Here is a 22,075-nt window from a genome sequence, read left to right on the forward strand (position 1 = left end):
GACAGGGCTATATATGTAGGTCCAGCCATACCACGCCCCCAACGTCACGCAACGTGTGGAAAGAGGAGGGGTGCGCCATCACCCAGGCAACAAACAATGCTCTGTGTTTGGCGCTTAACCTCCCCACAGCACGCAGATGGATCCAGACAGCCTATGCACCAGTGCTCTAACTAGAACACACGAGCGGGTCTGCGTGACGTCGACGCATAGTGCACGGCACCCATCCGCCCCAGCCTAAATAGGGGGGGGGGGTGGGTACCAGCAGTGTGCGTCGCAGTTCCCAGGCAGGAGCAAAACCCGGAAGGGTCACCAGTCCAGCGCGACCAGCCTCAAACAACACAGTCATCATACTTAACCATAGCGTCTGTGAGAAAAAGGGCCAGCCAATCTACCCCAGATTGAAATCATATTTAAACTACATGTTCGCGGAGAAACACGAGGCGGAAATGAAAATCAATAAGGAGAACATTAAAAATAAACACAATTAACACTGCAATTTAGTATGACAAATGTGTAGGTGATAGATAATATAGTAGGGCTACATGCTTCCATCCCTGAATCAATTGGAAAATATAGTATCTATTTGGGACTTTATATGAGGTAGAGACCATTTAGGTCATATAGCTCCATCCCTGTCTATTGAGACTGTCATGAGGGAAAGGGGGACAAGGGAAAGGTTGGGACTTTGTATGAAGCACGTAGTCTCCAGGGGCAACCAACTATCAATAGTAGAATTTTTAGAGAGAGTATACATTGAGACCATGTTCCATAAAATTACATAGATAAGTGGTAGTGGTACTGTAACCTCTGGGAAGAGTCTGAGAATGCCGAAGCATATATATATGGTACATCATCCCAGGGAGGACCTACTATCAATCATAATGGTGCAATTCTAATTATTGGTATACAGTAAACATGATTGGTACAGTACAAAACAATTTTTAATAGTAGTAGCATAGCCCCTAAATTCATACATATACACGTACACATCAATCATTTACATGTCAAACAGTATTTACAAAAATGGAAATTCTATTAACCCGCTGAGCTGCCATATAGCTCCAAGAAAGGGGCTCTAGATATAGTGTCTCCATCTTATATCAAAATTAAATATAAAAAAATAAATAAAATATACAATATATAAGTCCAGGCATAGCTTTGAAAAACTCATATAAGTACAAACACAGCTTCAATTAGCTCGACGCGTTTCGTGGTTTGGTGGAACCACTCATCAGGAGCAAGCATGTGATGACATCTGGAATGAGATACATATTATTACAAATATTGACATGTAGTGAAAAAGATGATAAACAACTTTAAGGGGAGAGGCTAGTCCCATGATAATACTCACAAACTGGTCTGCTGTGTGTACAAGGCATGGCTTTAAACGCTGGATAACCGGAAAACCACCGGAAAATGTCCGGCACGGGAACTGAGGGGGCGTGTATAGAGCAGGAGACCCGAACACAAAAAACCTGCCAAGGAGGGACATAACTCACTAAGGTGACAGTACTGTGTAGAAAAAATGAGAATATGTGAAACCAGTATCTAATTATCAAATGAGAAAAAATTATCTAACTCGTGAACAAGATGAGAAAAATAATACAAAATACCCCGATAGACTATGTCTCACAGTAGTGACAAAAGATAAAAAATAAGATAAGTTTAAAAATTAGACATACAGGTATATTATGGCTAATGGCCAAGCCTCTAGAGTAAAAACATAAAAGAGAATAATAGTATAGCATAAAAGGATATCCAAGGAAGTGAATTAAGTAGTGGAAACAGCCCTACTGGTAATACCTTAAATGGGGAGTGAACGGCTTCAATTCCATAAAGCACAAAGTGCAATGTGTGTACAGGGTTGGGACCAGGGCGAAAGGCAGGCAGAGTAAGAACATAAAAAAGAATAATAGTATAGCATAAAACGGATATCCAAGGAAGTGAATTAAGTAGTGGAAACAGCCCTACTGGTAATACCTTAAATGGGGAGTGAACGGCTTCAATTCCATAAAGCACAAAGTGCAATGTTTGTATAGGGTTGAGACCAGGGCAAAAGGCAGACAAAGACAGGGCTATATATGTAGGTCCAGCCATACCACGCCCCCAACGTCACGCAACGTGCGGAAAGAGGAGGGGTGCGCCATCACCCAGGCAACAAACAATGCTCTGTGTTTGGCGCTTAACCTCCCCACAGCACGCAGATGGATCCAGACAGCCTATGCACCAGTGCTCTAACTAGAACACACGAGCGGGTCTGCGTGACGTCGACGCATAGTGCACGGCACCCATCCGCCCCAGCCTAAATAGGGGGGGGGGGTGGGTACCAGCAGTGTGCGTCGCAGTTCCCAGGCAGGAGCAAAACCCGGAAGGGTCACCAGTCCAGCGCGACCAGCCTCAAACAACACAGTCATCATACTTAACCATAGCGTCTGTGAGAAAAAGGGCCAGCCAATCTACCCCAGATTGAAATCATATTTAAACTACATGTTCGCGGAGAAACACGAGGCGGAAATGAAAATCAATAAGGAGAACATTAAAAATAAACACAATTAACACTGCAATTTAGTATGACAAATGTGTAGGTGATAGATAATATAGTAGGGCTACATGCTTCCATCCCTGAATCAATTGGAAAATATAGTATCTATTTGGGACTTTATATGAGGTAGAGACCATTTAGGTCATATAGCTCCATCCCTGTCTATTGAGACTGTCATGAGGGAAAGGGGGACAAGGGAAAGGTTGGGACTTTGTATGAAGCACGTAGTCTCCAGGGGCAACCAACTATCAATAGTAGAATTTTTAGAGAGAGTATACATTGAGACCATGTTCCATAAAATTACATAGATAAGTGGTAGTGGTACTGTAACCTCTGGGAAGAGTCTGAGAATGCCGAAGCATATATATATGGTACATCATCCCAGGGAGGACCTACTATCAATCATAATGGTGCAATTCTAATTATTGGTATACAGTAAACATGATTGGTACAGTACAAAACAATTTTTAATAGTAGTAGCATAGCCCCTAAATTCATACATATACACGTACACATCAATCATTTACATGTCAAACAGTATTTACAAGAATGGAAATTCTATTAACCCGCTGAGCCGCCATATAGCTCCAAGAAAGGGGCTCTAGATATAGTGTCTCCATCTTATATCAAAATTAAATATAAAAAATAAAAATAAAATATACAATATATAAGTCCAGGCATAGCTTTGAAAAACTCATATAAGTACAAACACAGCTTCAATTAGCTCGACGCGTTTCGTGGTTTGGTGGAACCACTCATCAGGAGCAAGCATGTGATGACATCTGGAATGAGATACATATTATTACAAATATTGACATGTAGTGAAAAAGATGATAAACAACTTTAAGGGGAGAGGCTAGTCCCATGATAATACTCACAAACTGGTCTGCTGTGTGTACAAGGCATGGCTTTAAACGCTGGATAACCGGAAAACCACCGGAAAATGTCCGGCACGGGAACTGAGGGGGCGTGTATAGAGCAGGAGACCCGAACACAAAAAACCTGCCAAGGAGGGACATAACTCACTAAGGTGACAGTACTGTGTAGAAAAAATGAGAATATGTGAAACCAGTATCTAATTATCAAATGAGAAAAAATTATCTAACTCGTGAACAAGATGAGAAAAATAATACAAAATACCCCGATAGACTATGTCTCACAGTAGTGACAAAAGATAAAAAATAAGATAAGTTTAAAAATTAGACATACAGGTATATTATGGCTAATGGCCAAGCCTCTAGAGTAAAAACATAAAAGAGAATAATAGTATAGCATAAAAGGATATCCAAGGAAGTGAATTAAGTAGTGGAAACAGCCCTACTGGTAATACCTTAAATGGGAAGTGAACGGCTTCAATTCCATAAAGCACAAAGTGCAATGTGTGTACAGGGTTGGGACCAGGGCGAAAGGCAGGCAGAGTAAGAACATAAAAAAGAATAATAGTATAGCATAAAACGGATATCCAAGGAAGTGAATTAAGTAGTGGAAACAGCCCTACTGGTAATACCTTAAATGGGGAGTGAACGGCTTCAATTCCATAAAGCACAAAGTGCAATGTTTGTATAGGGTTGAGACCAGGGCAAAAGGCAGACAAAGACAGGGCTATATATGTAGGTCCAGCCATACCACGCCCCCAACGTCACGCAACGTGCGGAAAGAGGAGGGGTGCGCCATCACCCAGGCAACAAACAATGCTCTGTGTTTGGCGCTTAACCTCCCCACAGCACGCAGATGGATCCAGACAGCCTATGCACCAGTGCTCTAACTAGAACACACGAGCGGGTCTGCGTGACGTCGACGCATAGTGCACGGCACCCATCCGCCCCAGCCTAAATAGGGGGGGGGGTGGGTACCAGCAGTGTGCGTCGCAGTTCCCAGGCAGGAGCAAAACCCGGAAGGGTCACCAGTCCAGCGCGACCAGCCTCAAACAACACAGTCATCATACTTAACCATAGCGTCTGTGAGAAAAAGGGCCAGCCAATCTACCCCAGATTGAAATCATATTTAAACTACATGTTCGCGGAGAAACACGAGGCGGAAATGAAAATCAATAAGGAGAACATTAAAAATAAACACAATTAACACTGCAATTTAGTATGACAAATGTGTAGGTGATAGATAATATAGTAGGGCTACATGCTTCCATCCCTGAATCAATTGGAAAATATAGTATCTATTTGGGACTTTATATGAGGTAGAGACCATTTAGGTCATATAGCTCCATCCCTGTCTATTGAGACTGTCATGAGGGAAAGGGGGACAAGGGAAAGGTTGGGACTTTGTATGAAGCACGTAGTCTCCAGGGGCAACCAACTATCAATAGTAGAATTTTTAGAGAGAGTATACATTGAGACCATGTTCCATAAAATTACATAGATAAGTGGTAGTGGTACTGTAACCTCTGGGAAGAGTCTGAGAATGCCGAAGCATATATATATGGTACATCATCCCAGGGAGGACCTACTATCAATCATAATGGTGCAATTCTAATTATTGGTATACAGTAAACATGATTGGTACAGTACAAAACAATTTTTAATAGTAGTAGCATAGCCCCTAAATTCATACATATACACGTACACATCAATCATTTACATGTCAAACAGTATTTACAAGAATGGAAATTCTATTAACCCGCTGAGCCGCCATATAGCTCCAAGAAAGGGGCTCTAGATATAGTGTCTCCATCTTATATCAAAATTAAATATAAAAAAAAAAAATAAAATATACAATATATAAGTCCAGGCATAGCTTTGAAAAACTCATATAAGTACAAACACAGCTTCAATTAGCTCGACGCGTTTCGTGGTTTGGTGGAACCACTCATCAGGAGCAAGCATGTGATGACATCTGGAATGAGATACATATTATTACAAATATTGACATGTAGTGAAAAAAGATGATAAACAACTTTAAGGGGAGAGGCTAGTCCCATGATAATACTCACAAACTGGTCTGCTGTGTGTACAAGGCATGGCTTTAAACGCTGGATAACCGGAAAACCACCGGAAAATGTCCGGCACGGGAACTGAGGGGGCGTGTATAGAGCAGGAGACCCGAACACAAAAAACCTGCCAAGGAGGGACATAACTCACTAAGGTGACAGTACTGTGTAGAAAAAATGAGAATATGTGAAACCAGTATCTAATTATCAAATGAGAAAAAATTATCTAACTCGTGAACAAGATTAGAAAAATAATACAAAATACCCCGATAGACTATGTCTCACAGTAGTGACAAAAGATAAAAAATAAGATAAGTTTAAAAATTAGACATACAGGTATATTATGGCTAATGGCCAAGCCTCTAGAGTAAAAACATAAAAGAGAATAATAGTATAGCATAAAAGGATATCCAAGGAAGTGAATTAAGTAGTGGAAACAGCCCTACTGGTAATACCTTAAATGGGAAGTGAACGGCTTCAATTCCATAAAGCACAAAGTGCAATGTGTGTACAGGGTTGGGACCAGGGCGAAAGGCAGGCAGAGTAAGAACATAAAAAAGAATAATAGTATAGCATAAAACGGATATCCAAGGAAGTGAATTAAGTAGTGGAAACAGCCCTACTGGTAATACCTTAAATGGGGAGTGAACGGCTTCAATTCCATAAAGCACAAAGTGCAATGTTTGTATAGGGTTGAGACCAGGGCAAAAGGCAGACAAAGACAGGGCTATATATGTAGGTCCAGCCATACCACGCCCCCAACGTCACGCAACGTGCGGAAAGAGGAGGGGTGCGCCATCACCCAGGCAACAAACAATGCTCTGTGTTTGGCGCTTAACCTCCCCACAGCACGCAGATGGATCCAGACAGCCTATGCACCAGTGCTCTAACTAGAACACACGAGCGGGTCTGCGTGACGTCGACGCATAGTGCACGGCACCCATCCGCCCCAGCCTAAATAGGGGGGGGGGGTGGGTACCAGCAGTGTGCGTCGCAGTTCCCAGGCAGGAGCAAAACCCGGAAGGGTCACCAGTCCAGCGCGACCAGCCTCAAACAACACAGTCATCATACTTAACCATAGCGTCTGTGAGAAAAAGGGCCAGCCAATCTACCCCAGATTGAAATCATATTTAAACTACATGTTCGCGGAGAAACACGAGGCGGAAATGAAAATCAATAAGGAGAACATTAAAAATAAACACAATTAACACTGCAATTTAGTATGACAAATGTGTAGGTGATAGATAATATAGTAGGGCTACATGCTTCCATCCCTGAATCAATTGGAAAATATAGTATCTATTTGGGACTTTATATGAGGTAGAGACCATTTAGGTCATATAGCTCCATCCCTGTCTATTGAGACTGTCATGAGGGAAAGGGGGACAAGGGAAAGGTTGGGACTTTGTATGAAGCACGTAGTCTCCAGGGGCAACCAACTATCAATAGTAGAATTTTTAGAGAGAGTATACATTGAGACCATGTTCCATAAAATTACATAGATAAGTGGTAGTGGTACTGTAACCTCTGGGAAGAGTCTGAGAATGCCGAAGCATATATATATGGTACATCATCCCAGGGAGGACCTACTATCAATCATAATGGTGCAATTCTAATTATTGGTATACAGTAAACATGATTGGTACAGTACAAAACAATTTTTAATAGTAGTAGCATAGCCCCTAAATTCATACATATACACGTACACATCAATCATTTACATGTCAAACAGTATTTACAAAAATGGAAATTCTATTAACCCGCTGAGCCGCCATATAGCTCCAAGAAAGGGGCTCTAGATATAGTGTCTCCATCTTATATCAAAATTAAATATAAAAAAAAAAAAAAAATATACAATATATAAGTCCAGGCATAGCTTTGAAAAACTCATATAAGTACAAACACAGCTTCAATTAGCTCGACGCGTTTCGTGGTTTGGTGGAACCACTCATCAGGAGCAAGCATGTGATGACATCTGGAATGAGATACATATTATTACAAATATTGACATGTAGTGAAAAAGATGATAAACAACTTTAAGGGGAGAGGCTAGTCCCATGATAATACTCACAAACTGGTCTGCTGTGTGTACAAGGCATGGCTTTAAACGCTGGATAACCGGAAAACCACCGGAAAATGTCCGGCACGGGAACTGAGGGGGCGTGTATAGAGCAGGAGACCCGAACACAAAAAACCTGCCAAGGAGGGACATAACTCACTAAGGTGACAGTACTGTGTAGAAAAAATGAGAATATGTGAAACCAGTATCTAATTATCAAATGAGAAAAAATTATCTAACTCGTGAACAAGATGAGAAAAATAATACAAAATACCCCGATAGACTATGTCTCACAGTAGTGACAAAAGATAAAAAATAAGATAAGTTTAAAAATTAGACATACAGGTATATTATGGCTAATGGCCAAGCCTCTAGAGTAAAAACATAAAAGAGAATAATAGTATAGCATAAAAGGATATCCAAGGAAGTGAATTAAGTAGTGGAAACAGCCCTACTGGTAATACCTTAAATGGGAAGTGAACGGCTTCAATTCCATAAAGCACAAAGTGCAATGTGTGTACAGGGTTGGGACCAGGGCGAAAGGCAGGCAGAGTAAGAACATAAAAAAGAATAATAGTATAGCATAAAACGGATATCCAAGGAAGTGAATTAAGTAGTGGAAACAGCCCTACTGGTAATACCTTAAATGGGGAGTGAACGGCTTCAATTCCATAAAGCACAAAGTGCAATGTTTGTATAGGGTTGAGACCAGGGCAAAAGGCAGACAAAGACAGGGCTATATATGTAGGTCCAGCCATACCACGCCCCCAACGTCACGCAACGTGCGGAAAGAGGAGGGGTGCGCCATCACCCAGGCAACAAACAATGCTCTGTGTTTGGCGCTTAACCTCCCCACAGCACGCAGATGGATCCAGACAGCCTATGCACCAGTGCTCTAACTAGAACACACGAGCGGGTCTGCGTGACGTCGACGCATAGTGCACGGCACCCATCCGCCCCAGCCTAAATAGGGGGGGGGGTGGGTACCAGCAGTGTGTGTCGCAGTTCCCAGGCAGGAGCAAAACCCGGAAGGGTCACCAGTCCAGCGCGACCAGCCTCAAACAACACAGTCATCATACTTAACCATAGCGTCTGTGAGAAAAAGGGCCAGCCAATCTACCCCAGATTTAAATCATATTTAAACTACATGTTCGCGGAGAAACACGAGGCGGAAATGAAAATCAATAAGGAGAACATTAAAAATAAACACAATTAACACTGCAATTTAGTATGACAAATGTGTAGGTGATAGATAATATAGTAGGGCTACATGCTTCCAGCGGGTTAATAGAATTTCCATTTTTGTAAATACTGTTTGACATGTAAATGATTGATGTGTACGTGTATATGTATGAATTTAGGGGCTATGCTACTACTATTAAAAATTGTTTTGTACTGTACCAATCATGTTTACTGTATACCAATAATTAGAATTGCACCATTATGATTGATAGTAGGTCCTCCCTGGGATGATGTACCATATATATATGCTTCGGCATTCTCAGACTCTTCCCAGAGGTTACAGTACCACTACCACTTATCTATGTAATTTTATGGAACATGGTCTCAATGTATACTCTCTCTAAAAATTCTACTATTGATAGTTGGTTGCCCCTGGAGACTACGTGCTTCATACAAAGTCCCAACCTTTCCCTTGTCCCCCTTTCCCTCATGACAGTCTCAATAGACAGGGATGGAGCTATATGACCTAAATGGTCTCTACCTCATATAAAGTCCCAAATAGATACTATATTTTCCAATTGATTCAGGGATGGAAGCATGTAGCCCTACTATATTATCTATCACCTACACATTTGTCATACTAAATTGCAGTGTTAATTGTGTTTATTTTTAATGTTCTCCTTATTGATTTTCATTTCCGCCTCGTGTTTCTCCGCGAACATGTAGTTTAAATATGATTTCAATCTGGGGTAGATTGGCTGGCCCTTTTTCTCACAGACGCTATGGTTAAGTATGATGACTGTGTTGTTTGAGGCTGGTCGCGCTGGACTGGTGACCCTTCCGGGTTTTGCTCCTGCCTGGGAACTGCGACGCACACTGCTGGTACCCACCCCCCCCCCCTATTTAGGCTGGGGCGGATGGGTGCCGTGCACTATGCGTCGACGTCACGCAGACCCGCTCGTGTGTTCTAGTTAGAGCACTGGTGCATAGGCTGTCTGGATCCATCTGCGTGCTGTGGGGAGGTTAAGCGCCAAACACAGAGCATTGTTTGTTGCCTGGGTGATGGCGCACCCCTCCTCTTTCCGCACGTTGCGTGACGTTGGGGGCGTGGTATGGCTGGACCTACATATATAGCCCTGTCTTTGTCTGCCTTTTGCCCTGGTCTCAACCCTATACAAACATTGCACTTTGTGCTTTATGGAATTGAAGCCGTTCACTCCCCATTTAAGGTATTACCAGTAGGGCTGTTTCCACTACTTAATTCACTTCCTTGGATATCCGTTTTATGCTATACTATTATTCTTTTTTATGTTCTTACTCTGCCTGCCTTTCGCCCTGGTCCCAACCCTGTACACACATTGCACTTTGTGCTTTATGGAATTGAAGCCGTTCACTTCCCATTTAAGGTATTACCAGTAGGGCTGTTTCCACTACTTAATTCACTTCCTTGGATATCCTTTTATGCTATACTATTATTCTCTTTTATGTTTTTACTCTAGAGGCTTGGCCATTAGCCATAATATACCTGTATGTCTAATTTTTAAACTTATCTTATTTTTTATCTTTTGTCACTACTGTGAGACATAGTCTATCGGGGTATTTTGTATTATTTTTCTCATCTTGTTCACGAGTTAGATAATTTTTTCTCATTTGATAATTAGATACTGGTTTCACATATTCTCATTTTTTCTACACAGTACTGTCACCTTAGTGAGTTATGTCCCTCCTTGGCAGGTTTTTTGTGTTCGGGTCTCCTGCTCTATACACGCCCCCTCAGTTCCCGTGCCGGACATTTTCCGGTGGTTTTCCGGTTATCCAGCGTTTAAAGCCATGCCTTGTACACACAGCAGACCAGTTTGTGAGTATTATCATGGGACTAGCCTCTCCCCTTAAAGTTGTTTATCATCTTTTTCACTACATGTCAATATTTGTAATAATATGTATCTCATTCCAGATGTCATCACATGCTTGCTCCTGATGAGTGGTTCCACCAAACCACGAAACGCGTCGAGCTAATTGAAGCTGTGTTTGTACTTATATGAGTTTTTCAAAGCTATGCCTGGACTTATATATTGTATATTTTATTTTTTTTTTTTTATATTTAATTTTGATATAAGATGGAGACACTATATCTAGAGCCCCTTTCTTGGAGCTATATGGCGGCTCAGCGGGTTAATAGAATTTCCATTTTTGTAAATACTGTTTGACATGTAAATGATTGATGTGTACGTGTATATGTATGAATTTAGGGGCTATGCTACTACTATTAAAAATTGTTTTGTACTGTACCAATCATGTTTACTGTATACCAATAATTAGAATTGCACCATTATGATTGATAGTAGGTCCTCCCTGGGATGATGTACCATATATATATGCTTCGGCATTCTCAGACTCTTCCCAGAGGTTACAGTACCACTACCACTTATCTATGTAATTTTATGGAACATGGTCTCAATGTATACTCTCTCTAAAAATTCTACTATTGATAGTTGGTTGCCCCTGGAGACTACGTGCTTCATACAAAGTCCCAACCTTTCCCTTGTCCCCCTTTCCCTCATGACAGTCTCAATAGACAGGGATGGAGCTATATGACCTAAATGGTCTCTACCTCATATAAAGTCCCAAATAGATACTATATTTTCCAATTGATTCAGGGATGGAAGCATGTAGCCCTACTATATTATCTATCACCTACACATTTGTCATACTAAATTGCAGTGTTAATTGTGTTTATTTTTAATGTTCTCCTTATTGATTTTCATTTCCGCCTCGTGTTTCTCCGCGAACATGTAGTTTAAATATGATTTCAATCTGGGGTAGATTGGCTGGCCCTTTTTCTCACAGACGCTATGGTTAAGTATGATGACTGTGTTGTTTGAGGCTGGTCGCGCTGGACTGGTGACCCTTCCGGGTTTTGCTCCTGCCTGGGAACTGCGACGCACACTGCTGGTACCCACCCCCCCCCCCTATTTAGGCTGGGGCGGATGGGTGCCGTGCACTATGCGTCGACGTCACGCAGACCCGCTCGTGTGTTCTAGTTAGAGCACTGGTGCATAGGCTGTCTGGATCCATCTGCGTGCTGTGGGGAGGTTAAGCGCCAAACACAGAGCATTGTTTGTTGCCTGGGTGATGGCGCACCCCTCCTCTTTCCGCACGTTGCGTGACGTTGGGGGCGTGGTATGGCTGGACCTACATATATAGCCCTGTCTTTGTCTGCCTTTTGCCCTGGTCTCAACCCTATACAAACATTGCACTTTGTGCTTTATGGAATTGAAGCCGTTCACTCCCCATTTAAGGTATTACCAGTAGGGCTGTTTCCACTACTTAATTCACTTCCTTGGATATCCGTTTTATGCTATACTATTATTCTTTTTTATGTTCTTACTCTGCCTGCCTTTCGCCCTGGTCCCAACCCTGTACACACATTGCACTTTGTGCTTTATGGAATTGAAGCCGTTCACTTCCCATTTAAGGTATTACCAGTAGGGCTGTTTCCACTACTTAATTCACTTCCTTGGATATCCTTTTATGCTATACTATTATTCTCTTTTATGTTTTTACTCTAGAGGCTTGGCCATTAGCCATAATATACCTGTATGTCTAATTTTTAAACTTATCTTATTTTTTATCTTTTGTCACTACTGTGAGACATAGTCTATCGGGGTATTTTGTATTATTTTTCTCATCTTGTTCACGAGTTAGATAATTTTTTCTCATTTGATAATTAGATACTGGTTTCACATATTCTCATTTTTTCTACACAGTACTGTCACCTTAGTGAGTTATGTCCCTCCTTGGCAGGTTTTTTGTGTTCGGGTCTCCTGCTCTATACACGCCCCCTCAGTTCCCGTGCCGGACATTTTCCGGTGGTTTTCCGGTTATCCAGCGTTTAAAGCCATGCCTTGTACACACAGCAGACCAGTTTGTGAGTATTATCATGGGACTAGCCTCTCCCCTTAAAGTTGTTTATCATCTTTTTCACTACATGTCAATATTTGTAATAATATGTATCTCATTCCAGATGTCATCACATGCTTGCTCCTGATGAGTGGTTCCACCAAACCACGAAACGCGTCGAGCTAATTGAAGCTGTGTTTGTACTTATATGAGTTTTTCAAAGCTATGCCTGGACTTATATATTGTATATTTTTTTTTTTTTTTTATATTTAATTTTGATATAAGATGGAGACACTATATCTAGAGCCCCTTTCTTGGAGCTATATGGCGGCTCAGCGGGTTAATAGAATTTCCATTTTTGTAAATACTGTTTGACATGTAAATGATTGATGTGTACGTGTATATGTATGAATTTAGGGGCTATGCTACTACTATTAAAAATTGTTTTGTACTGTACCAATCATGTTTACTGTATACCAATAATTAGAATTGCACCATTATGATTGATAGTAGGTCCTCCCTGGGATGATGTACCATATATATATGCTTCGGCATTCTCAGACTCTTCCCAGAGGTTACAGTACCACTACCACTTATCTATGTAATTTTATGGAACATGGTCTCAATGTATACTCTCTCTAAAAATTCTACTATTGATAGTTGGTTGCCCCTGGAGACTACGTGCTTCATACAAAGTCCCAACCTTTCCCTTGTCCCCCTTTCCCTCATGACAGTCTCAATAGACAGGGATGGAGCTATATGACCTAAATGGTCTCTACCTCATATAAAGTCCCAAATAGATACTATATTTTCCAATTGATTCAGGGATGGAAGCATGTAGCCCTACTATATTATCTATCACCTACACATTTGTCATACTAAATTGCAGTGTTAATTGTGTTTATTTTTAATGTTCTCCTTATTGATTTTCATTTCCGCCTCGTGTTTCTCCGCGAACATGTAGTTTAAATATGATTTCAATCTGGGGTAGATTGGCTGGCCCTTTTTCTCACAGACGCTATGGTTAAGTATGATGACTGTGTTGTTTGAGGCTGGTCGCGCTGGACTGGTGACCCTTCCGGGTTTTGCTCCTGCCTGGGAACTGCGACGCACACTGCTGGTACCCACCCCCCCCCCCTATTTAGGCTGGGGCGGATGGGTGCCGTGCACTATGCGTCGACGTCACGCAGACCCGCTCGTGTGTTCTAGTTAGAGCACTGGTGCATAGGCTGTCTGGATCCATCTGCGTGCTGTGGGGAGGTTAAGCGCCAAACACAGAGCATTGTTTGTTGCCTGGGTGATGGCGCACCCCTCCTCTTTCCGCACGTTGCGTGACGTTGGGGGCGTGGTATGGCTGGACCTACATATATAGCCCTGTCTTTGTCTGCCTTTTGCCCTGGTCTCAACCCTATACAAACATTGCACTTTGTGCTTTATGGAATTGAAGCCGTTCACTCCCCATTTAAGGTATTACCAGTAGGGCTGTTTCCACTACTTAATTCACTTCCTTGGATATCCGTTTTATGCTATACTATTATTCTTTTTTATGTTCTTACTCTGCCTGCCTTTCGCCCTGGTCCCAACCCTGTACACACATTGCACTTTGTGCTTTATGGAATTGAAGCCGTTCACTTCCCATTTAAGGTATTACCAGTAGGGCTGTTTCCACTACTTAATTCACTTCCTTGGATATCCTTTTATGCTATACTATTATTCTCTTTTATGTTTTTACTCTAGAGGCTTGGCCATTAGCCATAATATACCTGTATGTCTAATTTTTAAACTTATCTTATTTTTTATCTTTTGTCACTACTGTGAGACATAGTCTATCGGGGTATTTTGTATTATTTTTCTCATCTTGTTCACGAGTTAGATAATTTTTTCTCATTTGATAATTAGATACTGGTTTCACATATTCTCATTTTTTCTACACAGTACTGTCACCTTAGTGAGTTATGTCCCTCCTTGGCAGGTTTTTTGTGTTCGGGTCTCCTGCTCTATACACGCCCCCTCAGTTCCCGTGCCGGACATTTTCCGGTGGTTTTCCGGTTATCCAGCGTTTAAAGCCATGCCTTGTACACACAGCAGACCAGTTTGTGAGTATTATCATGGGACTAGCCTCTCCCCTTAAAGTTGTTTATCATCTTTTTCACTACATGTCAATATTTGTAATAATATGTATCTCATTCCAGATGTCATCACATGCTTGCTCCTGATGAGTGGTTCCACCAAACCACGAAACGCGTCGAGCTAATTGAAGCTGTGTTTGTACTTATATGAGTTTTTCAAAGCTATGCCTGGACTTATATATTGTATATATTTTTTTTTTTTTTATATTTAATTTTGATATAAGATGGAGACACTATATCTAGAGCCCCTTTCTTGGAGCTATATGGCGGCTCAGCGGGTTAATAGAATTTCCATTTTTGTAAATACTGTTTGACATGTAAATGATTGATGTGTACGTGTATATGTATGAATTTAGGGGCTATGCTACTACTATTAAAAATTGTTTTGTACTGTACCAATCATGTTTACTGTATACCAATAATTAGAATTGCACCATTATGATTGATAGTAGGTCCTCCCTGGGATGATGTACCATATATATATGCTTCGGCATTCTCAGACTCTTCCCAGAGGTTACAGTACCACTACCACTTATCTATGTAATTTTATGGAACATGGTCTCAATGTATACTCTCTCTAAAAATTCTACTATTGATAGTTGGTTGCCCCTGGAGACTACGTGCTTCATACAAAGTCCCAACCTTTCCCTTGTCCCCCTTTCCCTCATGACAGTCTCAATAGACAGGGATGGAGCTATATGACCTAAATGGTCTCTACCTCATATAAAGTCCCAAATAGATACTATATTTTCCAATTGATTCAGGGATGGAAGCATGTAGCCCTACTATATTATCTATCACCTACACATTTGTCATACTAAATTGCAGTGTTAATTGTGTTTATTTTTAATGTTCTCCTTATTGATTTTCATTTCCGCCTCGTGTTTCTCCGCGAACATGTAGTTTAAATATGATTTCAATCTGGGGTAGATTGGCTGGCCCTTTTTCTCACAGACGCTATGGTTAAGTATGATGACTGTGTTGTTTGAGGCTGGTCGCGCTGGACTGGTGACCCTTCCGGGTTTTGCTCCTGCCTGGGAACTGCGACGCACACTGCTGGTACCCACCCCCCCCCCTATTTAGGCTGGGGCGGATGGGTGCCGTGCACTATGCGTCGACGTCACGCAGACCCGCTCGTGTGTTCTAGTTAGAGCACTGGTGCATAGGCTGTCTGGATCCATCTGCGTGCTGTGGGGAGGTTAAGCGCCAAACACAGAGCATTGTTTGTTGCCTGGGTGATGGCGCACCCCTCCTCTTTCCGCACGTTGCGTGACGTTGGGGGCGTGGTATGGCTGGACCTACATATATAGCCCTGTCTTTGTCTGCCTTTTGCCCTGGTCTCAACCCTATACAAACATTGCACTTTGTGCTTTATGGAATTGAAGCCGTTCACTCCCCATTTAAGGTATTACCAGTAGGGCTGTTTCCACTACTTAATTCACTTCCTTGGATATCCGTTTTATGCTATACTATTATTCTTTTTTATGTTCTTACTCTGCCTGCCGCCTTTCGCCCTGGTCCCAACCCTGTACACACATTGCACTTTGTGCTTTATGGAATTGAAGCCGTTCACTTCCCATTTAAGGTATTACCAGTAGGGCTGTTTCCACTACTTAATTCACTTCCTTGGATATCCTTTTATGCTATACTATTATTCTCTTTTATGTTTTTACTCTAGAGGCTTGGCCATTAGCCATAATATACCTGTATGTCTAATTTTTAAACTTATCTTATTTTTTATCTTTTGTCACTACTGTGAGACATAGTCTATCGGGGTATTTTGTATTATTTTTCTCATCTTGTTCACGAGTTAGATAATTTTTTCTCATTTGATAATTAGATACTGGTTTCACATATTCTCATTTTTTCTACACAGTACTGTCACCTTAGTGAGTTATGTCCCTCCTTGGCAGGTTTTTTGTGTTCGGGTCTCCTGCTCTATACACGCCCCCTCAGTTCCCGTGCCGGACATTTTCCGGTGGTTTTCCGGTTATCCAGCGTTTAAAGCCATGCCTTGTACACACAGCAGACCAGTTTGTGAGTATTATCATGGGACTAGCCTCTCCCCTTAAAGTTGTTTATCATCTTTTTCACTACATGTCAATATTTGTAATAATATGTATCTCATTCCAGATGTCATCACATGCTTGCTCCTGATGAGTGGTTCCACCAAACCACGAAACGCGTCGAGCTAATTGAAGCTGTGTTTGTACTTATATGAGTTTTTCAAAGCTATGCCTGGACTTATATATTGTATATTTTTTTTTTATATTTAATTTTGATATAAGATGGAGACACTATATCTAGAGCCCCTTTCTTGGAGCTATATGGCGGCTCAGCGGGTTAATAGAATTTCCATTTTTGTAAATACTGTTTGACATGTAAATGATTGATGTGTACGTGTATATGTATGAATTTAGGGGCTATGCTACTACTATTAAAAATTGTTTTGTACTGTACCAATCATGTTTACTGTATACCAATAATTAGAATTGCACCATTATGATTGATAGTAGGTCCTCCCTGGGATGATGTACCATATATATATGCTTCGGCATTCTCAGACTCTTCCCAGAGGTTACAGTACCACTACCACTTATCTATGTAATTTTATGGAACATGGTCTCAATGTATACTCTCTCTAAAAATTCTACTATTGATAGTTGGTTGCCCCTGGAGACTACGTGCTTCATACAAAGTCCCAACCTTTCCCTTGTCCCCCTTTCCCTCATGACAGTCTCAATAGACAGGGATGGAGCTATATGACCTAAATGGTCTCTACCTCATATAAAGTCCCAAATAGATACTATATTTTCCAATTGATTCAGGGATGGAAGCATGTAGCCCTACTATATTATCTATCACCTACACATTTGTCATACTAAATTGCAGTGTTAATTGTGTTTATTTTTAATGTTCTCCTTATTGATTTTCATTTCCGCCTCGTGTTTCTCCGCGAACATGTAGTTTAAATATGATTTCAATCTGGGGTAGATTGGCTGGCCCTTTTTCTCACAGACGCTATGGTTAAGTATGATGACTGTGTTGTTTGAGGCTGGTCGCGCTGGACTGGTGACCCTTCCGGGTTTTGCTCCTGCCTGGGAACTGCGACGCACACTGCTGGTACCCACCCCCCCCCTATTTAGGCTGGGGCGGATGGGTGCCGTGCACTATGCGTCGACGTCACGCAGACCCGCTCGTGTGTTCTAGTTAGAGCACTGGTGCATAGGCTGTCTGGATCCATCTGCGTGCTGTGGGGAGGTTAAGCGCCAAACACAGAGCATTGTTTGTTGCCTGGGTGATGGCGCACCCCTCCTCTTTCCGCACGTTGCGTGACGTTGGGGGCGTGGTATGGCTGGACCTACATATATAGCCCTGTCTTTGTCTGCCTTTTGCCCTGGTCTCAACCCTATACAAACATTGCACTTTGTGCTTTATGGAATTGAAGCCGTTCACTCCCCATTTAAGGTATTACCAGTAGGGCTGTTTCCACTACTTAATTCACTTCCTTGGATATCCGTTTTATGCTATACTATTATTCTTTTTTATGTTCTTACTCTGCCTGCCTTTCGCCCTGGTCCCAACCCTGTACACACATTGCACTTTGTGCTTTATGGAATTGAAGCCGTTCACTTCCCATTTAAGGTATTACCAGTAGGGCTGTTTCCACTACTTAATTCACTTCCTTGGATATCCTTTTATGCTATACTATTATTCTCTTTTATGTTTTTACTCTAGAGGCTTGGCCATTAGCCATAATATACCTGTATGTCTAATTTTTAAACTTATCTTATTTTTTATCTTTTGTCACTACTGTGAGACATAGTCTATCGGGGTATTTTGTATTATTTTTCTCATCTTGTTCACGAGTTAGATAATTTTTTCTCATTTGATAATTAGATACTGGTTTCACATATTCTCATTTTTTCTACACAGTACTGTCACCTTAGTGAGTTATGTCCCTCCTTGGCAGGTTTTTTGTGTTCGGGTCTCCTGCTCTATACACGCCCCCTCAGTTCCCGTGCCAGACATTTTCCGGTGGTTTTCCGGTTATCCAGCGTTTAAAGCCATGCCTTGTACACACAGCAGACCAGTTTGTGAGTATTATCATGGGACTAGCCTCTCCCCTTAAAGTTGTTTATCATCTTTTTCACTACATGTCAATATTTGTAATAATATGTATCTCATTCCAGATGTCATCACATGCTTGCTCCTGATGAGTGGTTCCACCAAACCACGAAACGCGTCGAGCTAATTGAAGCTGTGTTTGTACTTATATGAGTTTTTCAAAGCTATGCCTGGACTTATATATTGTATATATTTTTTTTTTTTTTTATATTTAATTTTGATATAAGATGGAGACACTATATCTAGAGCCCCTTTCTTGGAGCTATATGGCGGCTCAGCGGGTTAATAGAATTTCCATTTTTGTAAATACTGTTTGACATGTAAATGATTGATGTGTACGTGTATATGTATGAATTTAGGGGCTATGCTACTACTATTAAAAATTGTTTTGTACTGTACCAATCATGTTTACTGTATACCAATAATTAGAATTGCACCATTATGATTGATAGTAGGTCCTCCCTGGGATGATGTACCATATATATATGCTTCGGCATTCTCAAACTCTTCCCAGAGGTTACAGTACCACTACCACTTATCTATGTAATTTTATGGAACATGGTCTCAATGTATACTCTCTCTAAAAATTCTACTATTGATAGTTGGTTGCCCCTGGAGACTACGTGCTTCATACAAAGTCCCAACCTTTCCCTTGTCCCCCTTTCCCTCATGACAGTCTCAATAGACAGGGATGGAGCTATATGACCTAAATGGTCTCTACCTCATATAAAGTCCCAAATAGATACTATATTTTCCAATTGATTCAGGGATGGAAGCATGTAGCCCTACTATATTATCTATCACCTACACATTTGTCATACTAAATTGCAGTGTTAATTGTGTTTATTTTTAATGTTCTCCTTATTGATTTTCATTTCCGCCTCGTGTTTCTCCGCGAACATGTAGTTTAAATATGATTTCAATCTGGGGTAGATTGGCTGGCCCTTTTTCTCACAGACGCTATGGTTAAGTATGATGACTGTGTTGTTTGAGGCTGGTCGCGCTGGACTGGTGACCCTTCCGGGTTTTGCTCCTGCCTGGGAACTGCGACGCACACTGCTGGTACCCACCCCCCCCCCCTATTTAGGCTGGGGCGGATGGGTGCCGTGCACTATGCGTCGACGTCACGCAGACCCGCTCGTGTGTTCTAGTTAGAGCACTGGTGCATAGGCTGTCTGGATCCATCTGCGTGCTGTGGGGAGGTTAAGCGCCAAACACAGAGCATTGTTTGTTGCCTGGGTGATGGCGCACCCCTCCTCTTTCCGCACGTTGCGTGACGTTGGGGGCGTGGTATGGCTGGACCTACATATATAGCCCTGTCTTTGTCTGCCTTTTGCCCTGGTCTCAACCCTATACAAACATTGCACTTTGTGCTTTATGGAATTGAAGCCGTTCACTCCCCATTTAAGGTATTACCAGTAGGGCTGTTTCCACTACTTAATTCACTTCCTTGGATATCCGTTTTATGCTATACTATTATTCTTTTTTATGTTCTTACTCTGCCTGCCTTTCGCCCTGGTCCCAACCCTGTACACACATTGCACTTTGTGCTTTATGGAATTGAAGCCGTTCACTTCCCATTTAAGGTATTACCAGTAGGGCTGTTTCCACTACTTAATTCACTTCCTTGGATATCCTTTTATGCTATACTATTATTCTCTTTTATGTTTTTACTCTAGAGGCTTGGCCATTAGCCATAATATACCTGTATGTCTAATTTTTAAACTTATCTTATTTTTTATCTTTTGTCACTACTGTGAGACATAGTCTATCGGGGTATTTTGTATTATTTTTCTCATCTTGTTCACGAGTTAGATAATTTTTTCTCATTTGATAATTAGATACTGGTTTCACATATTCTCATTTTTTCTACACAGTACTGTCACCTTAGTGAGTTATGTCCCTCCTTGGCAGGTTTTTTGTGTTCGGGTCTCCTGCTCTATACACGCCCCCTCAGTTCCCGTGCCGGACATTTTCCGGTGGTTTTCCGGTTATCCAGCGTTTAAAGCCATGCCTTGTACACACAGCAGACCAGTTTGTGAGTATTATCATGGGACTAGCCTCTCCCCTTAAAGTTGTTTATCATCTTTTTCACTACATGTCAATATTTGTAATAATATGTATCTCATTCCAGATGTCATCACATGCTTGCTCCTGATGAGTGGTTCCACCAAACCACGAAACGCGTCGAGCTAATTGAAGCTGTGTTTGTACTTATATGAGTTTTTCAAAGCTATGCCTGGACTTATATATTGTATATTTTTTTTTTTTTTTTATATTTAATTTTGATATAAGATGGAGACACTATATCTAGAGCCCCTTTCTTGGAGCTATATGGCGGCTCAGCGGGTTAATAGAATTTCCATTTTTGTAAATACTGTTTGACATGTAAATGATTGATGTGTACGTGTATATGTATGAATTTAGGGGCTATGCTACTACTATTAAAAATTGTTTTGTACTGTACCAATCATGTTTACTGTATACCAATAATTAGAATTGCACCATTATGATTGATAGTAGGTCCTCCCTGGGATGATGTACCATATATATATGCTTCGGCATTCTCAGACTCTTCCCAGAGGTTACAGTACCACTACCACTTATCTATGTAATTTTATGGAACATGGTCTCAATGTATACTCTCTCTAAAAATTCTACTATTGATAGTTGGTTGCCCCTGGAGACTACGTGCTTCATACAAAGTCCCAACCTTTCCCTTGTCCCCCTTTCCCTCATGACAGTCTCAATAGACAGGGATGGAGCTATATGACCTAAATGGTCTCTACCTCATATAAAGTCCCAAATAGATACTATATTTTCCAATTGATTCAGGGATGGAAGCATGTAGCCCTACTATATTATCTATCACCTACACATTTGTCATACTAAATTGCAGTGTTAATTGTGTTTATTTTTAATGTTCTCCTTATTGATTTTCATTTCCGCCTCGTGTTTCTCCGCGAACATGTAGTTTAAATATGATTTCAATCTGGGGTAGATTGGCTGGCCCTTTTTCTCACAGACGCTATGGTTAAGTATGATGACTGTGTTGTTTGAGGCTGGTCGCGCTGGACTGGTGACCCTTCCGGGTTTTGCTCCTGCCTGGGAACTGCGACGCACACTGCTGGTACCCACCCCCCCCCCTATTTAGGCTGGGGCGGATGGGTGCCGTGCACTATGCGTCGACG

This window comes from Lithobates pipiens, unplaced genomic scaffold (assembly GCF_037356315.1).
Source record: "Lithobates pipiens isolate NorthernLeopardFrog02 unplaced genomic scaffold, aLitPip1_a1.2 Scaffold_19, whole genome shotgun sequence".
NCBI lineage: Eukaryota > Metazoa > Chordata > Amphibia > Anura > Ranidae > Lithobates > Lithobates pipiens.